The 8,776-nt window shown below is 43.2% G+C and overlaps 1 protein-coding gene across 1 annotated transcript in view; it reads left to right on the forward strand.

Annotated features, from left to right (window-relative positions):
• Positions 1-1,229: 1,229 nt before the first annotated feature.
• The window catches only part of ARFGEF2 (ADP-ribosylation factor guanine nucleotide-exchange factor 2 (brefeldin A-inhibited)), a 101,054-nt gene continuing 93,507 nt past the window's right edge, over positions 1,230-8,776 (forward strand). The window contains exons 1-2 of the mRNA XM_011995403.1: positions 1,230-1,251; positions 1,886-2,009. The gene's annotated coding sequence lies outside the window, so the exon portion shown is untranslated. The remainder of the gene's footprint in view (positions 1,252-1,885; positions 2,010-8,776) is intronic.

Genomic DNA, 8,776 nt, shown 5'->3' on the forward strand with positions numbered 1-8,776 from the left:
ACCTTCCCATGTCTGATTTGATAGTACGTGGGTTTGTGGGTCTAACATGTAGAAATACATTCAACTGAGTGGATGTGGGGGGAATTCTGTGTATTTAGACAGGGTGTTTTGTTGTTTTAATGGCACAAAACCTTGTTTTCCTGGAAATAAGACTATCTCTGAGATTGTGATTTCTGAAAAATGACGCTATTCCTATAACCCTGCCAGTGTAGTTGTAACCTCTGTGGTTAAGATTTTAAAATTAATTTTAATTCAAAAAAATTACATGTGCCTTACTTAGCACAATGTGAATGTACTTAATGCCATTCAACTGTAAACTTAAAAGATGGTTAAGATGGTAAATTGTAGGTTATGTATATTTTATTATAATTGTTTTTAGAAGTGCTGATTAAGAAGAAATATATATGCTTATCATAGAAAATGTCATAGTAGTAGGTCCCACTACTTAGACAACTTTCAGTATTTTATGCGTTTCAATACTTTGTTGTATCGGTTTCCGGTCTTCTGTGCATATTTGCACACAGTTGAGAGGTTGTGATATTACCATGGTATTGTGTCAGCTAACTGTCATGAACATGCATTCTGCAGAACAGGAAACAGGTAAGAACATGGGCTGTAGAGCCAGAAAGCCTCGATTCAAATTCTGGCTCCCTAGTTCTTGATGTGCAACAGTAGCCAAGTTACCTAACCCTACTGTGCCTTGGTTTCCTCATCAGAATCATTGCTTCTCATCAAGAGCAGTTTTGCTCATGAGACACTTGGCAATGTCTAGAGACGTTTTTGGTTTTCAAGATGGCAGAGGGATCAGGGGTGCCTCTGGTATCCAGTGAGTGGAGGGCCCGGATGCTCCTAAACATCCTAGAGTGCACAGGGCAGCCTCATAACAAAGAATTCTTCGTCCCCAAATGTCAGTGGTGCCAAGGCTGAGAAACCCTGCTCTAAATGAGATGGATATTATAATAGTATGGACCTCATGGGATCGTTGTAAGGGCTAAGTGAGCTAAAACACATACTCACAGTAATGCCTAGCCAGTCACTCCATGTAAGTGTTAGCTATTATTATTGCTGTTACAATTATGTCTTTCACTTCATATCAGCATTTTTGTATTTAAACATCTCATTAACATTCTTTTCAGTGGTCTCCAGATATATTTTAGTAAAGTTTTCCTTTACATAAATGTTACATGTTCCTAATGTGTTTTTTCTTCCTTCCTTACCAGATGAAATTAAAGCAGAAATAGAAAAGCAGAGGTAAGCTATAGCACTACCTCCTTGCTGAGATATGGCGTGAAGGGAGTAGGTAGCAACTCGGGGAGCCCCTTTCTCTACTTGTTTTCTCATATTTCTAATCCTCAGGGGTGGCACACACTCTGCAAGCATGGTGCTAGGCACACAGCACAACTCTGTGTATATTTGAACTGATGCTCGGTTCACAGGCTACTGCCTCAGTATTTGTATACTTGGAGGGAAGGATCAAGATTGAGGTAATGCTGTTGTATCTTTTCTTGACAGAAGAGGCAAAGCCCTTGTCTCTTGTATGGCATGCTTCCTTAGGCATGAGGACAGCTTGCTCCATGAGTGGCTCCTCCTGATCTTCATAGTAAGGAAGCCGGTTAGTCACATTTCAGAAGTATAGCTCTGGCGTGGCTGCCACCAGGATTCAGTCCAGGATGTCGTTAATTCAGCATGCCAATCAGAGAACTTGCTCTCTGCATGTGGCACTTTAGTGGTGTTTTTCCTAATATATGTGTTCAACTTTTAATGTCTAGCCCCAGGATATTGTTTGCAGGCACTTTTAATTAAATGGTTGCAGGTGGAATGGGAAGTTAGAGTAAGGTGTAGAAAATTCATTTCTCCTCCCAACCCTCTCTTGCTTTTCTCCTAGGCTTGGCACTGCTGCACCACCAAAGGCAAACTTCATTGAAGCTGACAAGTATTTTCTTCCATTCGAGCTAGCTTGCCAGTCCAAGTCCCCACGGGTAGTCAGCACATCCCTCGACTGCTTGCAGGTACCGTGTTTCAACTTCGTGTTGTCAAGGGGGTTCTCTCCAAGCCACAGTTGGTCCTTACACAGAACTATGCTGGGGACCACCCTGGCACTCAGTGCTCTCAGAGGCGATACAGAAAGGAGCAGTTTGATGTATTCTTTTTGGAGATCTCATGAGGGAGGGAAAAGAGAAAGGTGTGAGCTCTTCAGCTAAAACCAGAATTGTTTCCCCTAGAAATATCTTATTTGTTCATGCCTTGTGTATGTTTTTCTAAATGAAACTTTTAGCATTAATTGAAATATTTGACACACATGGGCACAAAAGGCATTTTTATACAGCCTCTGTCTTATTTTTTCCATTTTGTAGAGATGCAGTCTTGCTATGTTGCCCAGGCTGGTCTTAAACTTCTGGCCTCAAGCAATCCTACTGCCTTGGCTTCCCAAAGTGCTGGGATTACAGGCATGAGCCACCGCACCTGGCTCAACCTCTTTTCTTTTCTTCTCTTTTCTTTTCCTCCCTTTCCCTTTCCCTTTCCCTTTCCTTCCTTTTCCTTTCTTTTTGAGTTTTGCTCTTGTTGCCCAGGCTGGAGTGCAGTGGCGTGATCTCAGCTCACTGCAATGTCCACCTCCCGGGTTCAAGGGATTCTCCTGCCTCAGCCTCCCGACTAGCTGGGATTACATGCACCCGCCACCATGCCTGGCTAATGTTTTGTATTTTTAGTACAGATGGGGTTTCACCATTTTGGTCAAGTTGGTCTCAAAAGACTCTTTCTTAATGGCATTAAAATTCATATCAAATAGAAAAATAGAGACAGTCGAATCTATTGTTTTTGGTAGTTATGTGCTATAAAGTCACTTCCCATACTGAATTAGCAAACATTGAATCTTTGTTTCTAGAGGAACTACAGGGTTAGGTTCCTGCAAGCCTTTAGTCTTCATGTGGTTCTTTTTAAAGAGACTATCTAATATCTATTGTCGATGCATTAACATTGAACTCAGGGGCCACAGTGCTATAATGCATGCCTGAACAAAGCTTATCTAACACACATAATTTCTCCATGAGGCACATCACTACCTTCTTGCTGTTAGGAACACTGGAAAGCATATCAGCACACACTTGGGGTCCATTGTAAATAGCAGAATCACCAACAAGAAGCACCAAAATGCAAAAAACACAGCACTAAATACACCACTTAAAAGGTACTTGTTTGCAGTAGGAGAATGAAACAAGGAGGCATAGTGTTGCCTTGTTTGACCTCAGCTGGGAACATGAACATCAAGTGATTTCAAATTTTTTACTGCTCTGTGCATGTCGACAAATGACCAAAAAAGCCCCAGAAGTATTGATTTGGGCTTAGAAATAGATTTTAGTGAGTAGGTGCATTTGCAAGTATTGCTGCAAATAATGAGAACTGACTGTATTTAGAGCCACAGGTAACTTTGTTGCAAATTACCTTTTACTGAAGAAGAAGCAAGGGTAGAGAAGTTAAGGTGACTTGTCCAGTAATATACAGGTAATACAAGAAACAGGACTATAACTTGGGTTTCTTAATTCCTGGCCCATCATTCTTGTACTTTTGCTCAAGACCTACTCCTTAGGTTTCTGATTACCCCAAGGAACATTTATTCTCTTTTTTGTTTATTTCGAGTCAGGGTCTCACTCTGTTGCCCAGGCTGTAGTGCAGTGCCTTGATCATAGCTCACTAGAGCCTCTAACTCCCGGGCTCAAACAATCCTCCTGCCTCAGCCTCCCAAGTAGTTGGGATTATAGACATGAACCACCACACCTGGCTCAAAGAACATTTATTCTTGACCTCAGTGGGCAGTCCACATCAATGAATAAAGTTTAGTAAATTTTAAAAATATGTTGAAGTGATCCACAGTTTGCCAGCACTTTCTAGAACAGGAATGGTGACCAGATTCTGTATTCTGATTGCTGTGTAGAAGAGGTGTCTGAAGGCTCATCCAGCTTTCTTGAGAAAGAGTGCTGTGATTGATTGATTTTATCTACCAAGGCACAGGACTGCAAAGTGGCAGTGGGCATGCCACGTTTTTGGCATCTCTGGTCTAATATTTACTCTATTAATCTCTCTTCTTTGTTATGTGTACTTGAGAATTGATGAGAATTTCTTCACAGAAGCAACTCTTCCAAATGCAAAACCATTTTGTTATTCGATGTAATTCTGTACAGATTGTCCTATGTGAGACATACAGTGAGCCAAGAATTGTTAAATGGCAGGCTTCAGTCCTACTTCTATCCTAAAATATTTTTTGCTGTGAATGTGTTCTGGGGAAATTTGGCAGAAGTTGAATTTTAGTTCTCTCCCCATGTTAAGGTTTTCTTTTGAAGGGAGTGCTGATAATTAATGTAATTGACATTCTAAGAACAGTGAATGACATGCATTGAGCTCTTAGCCTGTGGGCCCTGCATGCTTCATCCACTGTACTGTGTATAGACCCCTTGACAGCCCTCTGAGGTACTTAACTCTTGTCCTCATTTTAGAATCAAAGAAACCAAGGCTTAGGGAATGAAGTGACCAGCCTAGTCCAAGGTAGGCTGGAGTGCAGTGGCGCGACCGCAGCTCACTGCAATGTCAAGCGATTCTCCCACTTCAGCCTCTCAAGTAGCTGGGACCATAGGCATGCACAACCACACCCAGATAATTTTCTTTTTATGTTTTTTGTAGAGACAGGGTTTCACCAAGTTGCCTAGGTTGGTCTCGGAACTCCTGAGCTCAAGTGATCCTCCCGCCTAGGCCTCCCAAAGTTTGGGGATTACAGACGTGAGCCACTGTGCCCAGCGGGTTTCTAGGACTTCTTGACTCTGTGTCTGTGTTCTTAACCAGGGGTCATCAGCTTTGGGCCATGAGCCAAATTTGGCCTACTGTCTGCTTCTGCAAATAAAGTTTTATTGGAACACAACTGTCTTAGTCTGCTTGGGTTGGTGTAACAGAATATCATAGACTGGATTTCTTCAACAACAGACATTTATTTGTTACAGTTTTAAAAGCTGGGCAGTATAAGATCAAGGTACTGGCTGATTTGGTTCCAGGCGAGGGTACCCTCTTTCTGGCTGCAGACAGCTGTGTTCTCTTGTGTCATGGAGACAGAGCTAGGTCTCTGGTTTCTTCTTACAGGGCACTAATCCTGTCATGAGGGCCCTACCCTCATGACTGCATCTAAGCCTGATTATTTCCCAAAGGCCCAATCTCCTAATACCATCACATTGCAGGGTTAAGGCTTCAACATACGAATTTTAGGGGGACACAAACTCTCAGTCCGTAACAACAGCTATGCCTATCGTTTATTATCTGTGGCTGCCTTCCTGCTACTGTGACCTAGCGGAGTAGCTGTAATGGAGACCAAATGACCCGCAGAGCCTAAACATTTAGTATGTGGCCCTTTATGGAAAAAGGTTGCCGCTCTTAACTGGCCCCTGCTCTTAACTGTAACCATGTGGTTCTGGTCTGTTTAATAATAGAAATTGTTTGTTTCTGGAACTCCTTGTATCTGTGTATGATTTCAAATGGAAACACTGACACCCTGCCTTATTTCAGCCCACTGCAAATCTTTAGTCTTATGGGGTACGGTTATCTCTCTTTTTAGTATGGAAGTTCTGGTTGGGTGCAGTGGCTCACGCCTGTAATCCTAGCACCTTGAGGCAAGAGGATCACTTGAGGCCAGGTATTTGAGAACAGCCTGTGCAACATAGTGAGACCCCATCTCTACAAAGTAAAGTAAAAATAAAAAGTTAACTGGGCTGCGCGGTGCACACCTTTAGTCCTCTTACTCAGAAGGCAGAGGCAGGAGAATTGCTTGGGCCCAGGAGGTTGAGGCTGCAGTGAGCCATGATGGTAACACCTAACTCCAGCCTGAGTGACAAAGCAGGACCCTGTCTCTTAAAAAAAAGAAAAAGAAAAAAACACACACAGAAAGGAATGGAAGTTCTCTGAGATGTAATAGGTATACTAGAATTTCTTTGTTTAGTATACAAAATGAATCATCCTTTTTATGACATGAGAAAGTGACTCAGTGCTCCCTGGGCTACTGAATGGAAAAAATGTGCTTCCCCTTGGTGGCTGCCCTTGCCAAGCCTGTTTGACTGGCTTTTCCCAGTGTGGGTAAGGTAACCTCTGTCTTGGAAGTAGAGGGGCAATATCTGGGGGTAAAGTTTGGTTTGGGCAGAATTGAAACCAGCTGCAGATACATCCGTGCTGTGCCCTGCCATTCTTTGAGCTTGGCGCAGCAGTAGGAGTGGCAGAGGTGCTTTTGGGATTGATTTGCCATAAGCACAGTTAGCCCAGGCTCCCTCTCCACTGGGAGAAGCCTGGAGACTTCCCCTGTGTCTTGCTTCTACCAAGTGATAAAGATTCTGTCTTCCCTTCCTCCAACATTTGGTCTGCTACACACTTCCCCACAGTCAGGGCTAAGTGTACAGAGGGTTAAGGTCAGTCATGTCTAAGCTAGTAAGTGGTCTCCAAGTTTTTCTGGTAATATATCAATTTTATATGTGTGTGTGTGTGTGTGTATACTGTCTCTTATACACATCTAGATGTGTATAAGAGACAGGTGTGTGTGTGTGTGTGTATATATATATATATATATTTTTTTTTTTTTTTTGAGAGAGGGTCTCAGGTTTCATTCTGTCAGGCTGGAGTGCAGTGGCATGATCAGGCTCACTGTAAGCCCTACTTCCCCAGGCTCAGGTGATCCTCCCACCTCAACTTCCCGGGTAGCTGGGACCACGTGCTAATTTTTCTATTTTTTGTAAAGGCAAGGTTTTGCCATGTTGTCCAGACTGGTCCTGAACTCCTGAGCTGAAGCCTACCTTGGCTTCCCAAGGTGTTAGGATTACAGGTGTGAGCCACTGTGCCCAGTCAGTTTTCCTTTTTTTTTTTTTTTTTTAGAGACAGGGTCTCACTCTGTTGCCTAGACTAGAGTGCAGTGGCTTGATCATAGGTCACTGCAGCCTCAAACTCCTGGACTCATGCTGTCCTCCCACCTCAGCCTCCGGAGTAGCTGGGACTACAAGTGTGTGCCACCACAGCCAGCTAGTTATTTTTTTTACTTTTTGTAGAGACCTGGGTCTCACTTTGTTGCCCAGGCTGGTCTTGAACTCCCGGCCTCAAGTGAATAATAAAACCATTTTTGAGGATATCCTCCCAATATATTCATATTTCTTTAATTTAAAATTATAGGTTAGGGCCGGGTGCGGTAGCTCACTCCTGTAATCCCAGCAGTTTGGAAGGCCGAGACGGGTGGATTGCCTGAGCTCAGAAGTTCAGGTCCAGCCTGGGCAACATGGTGAGACCCTGTCTCTGCTAAAAATACTAAAAATTAGCTGGGTGTGGTAGCACGCACCTATAAGCCCAGCTACTCGGGAGGCTGAGGCAGGAGAATCACTTGAACCCAGGAGGTGGAGGTTGCAGTGAGCCAGGATTGTGCCACTGCACTCTGCCTCCAAAAAATAAAGTTAAGTTATGGGTTGGGCGTGATGGTTCACACCTATAATCCCAGTGCTTTGGGAGGCCAAAGTGGAAGGATTGCTTGAGCCCAGGAGTTTGAGACCAGCTTGAACAACATAGTGAGACCTCATTTCTACAAAAAAACTCTTTATTTACACATGTTACTGTTATTAAAGTATGTATCTGGCCAGGCGCAGTGGTTCATGCCTCTAATCCCAGCACTTTGGGAGGCCGAGGCAGGCGAATTGCCTGAGCTCAGGAGTTAAAGACCAGCCTGGGCAACATGGGGAAACCCTGCCTCTACTAAAAATACAAAAAATTAGCCAGGCATAGTGGCATGCGCCTGTGGTTCCAACTACTCAGGAGGCTGAGGTGGGAGGATCACTTGAGCCTGGGAGGCAGAGGTTACAGTGAGCAGAGATCATGCCACTGCACTCCAGCCTGGGTGACAGAATGAGACCCCATCTCAAAATAAATAAGTAAATAAAGTACATATATTGTAAAGCATGCAAAAATATATCTCTGCAAAGGACAATTAGAAAAATATAAATAAAATTCTAACATTTTCTTTTTACATCCCAGTGAAGGCTACAGGAAACCATTAATCTAAGCTGCCCTGTTTATGCCACAAACATTATCTTTTAGCTCTCATTTTCAGAAAACTTTAGATTTTTTAAATGCACATCGAAAAATCAATTTTTTAATTATATAAGTTGTACATGACTACATTTTCTGTTAAAAAGTTTTTAGAACTTTACAGATAAAATGAAGTTCCTTGGGCCACCAGCCCCAAACCCAATTGCCTGTTTAGGTGTATAATTTTCTCTTCTCTTCTCTCTCTCTTTTTTTTTTTTTTTTTCAATAAATGATATCACTTTTACAAGTTTCTCTGCAGCTTTTTACATTCAACACTATTATTAGGCTCTAGCTATATTGCTCCATGTGGATCTAGTGCATTTCTTTTGACTGGCATATGGTGTGTCATGCCACCATTTCATCTATCGCTCCCGTGTACGGAGGCATTCACACACAGGGTTACAGTGAACATCTCTGTGCAAGCCTTCTTGGAGACATGCCTCAGTTTCTGTGGTCAGAGGTGACTCTTTGGATTCCTATCACTGAGGCAAAATAAATAGAACCAACTTCAGAAGAGACTGGCCGGGCGCGGTGGCTCAAGCCTGTAATCCCAGCACTTTGGGAGGCCGAGATGGGCGGATCACGAGGTCAGGAGATCGAGACCATCCCAACATGGGCTAACATGGTGAAACCCCGTCTCCACTAAAAAATACAAAAAACTAGCCGGGCGAGGTGGCGGGCGCCTGTA

The sequence above is a fragment of the Mandrillus leucophaeus genome, unplaced genomic scaffold (assembly GCF_000951045.1).
Source record: "Mandrillus leucophaeus isolate KB7577 unplaced genomic scaffold, Mleu.le_1.0 Scaffold489, whole genome shotgun sequence".
Lineage (NCBI taxonomy): Eukaryota > Metazoa > Chordata > Mammalia > Primates > Cercopithecidae > Mandrillus > Mandrillus leucophaeus.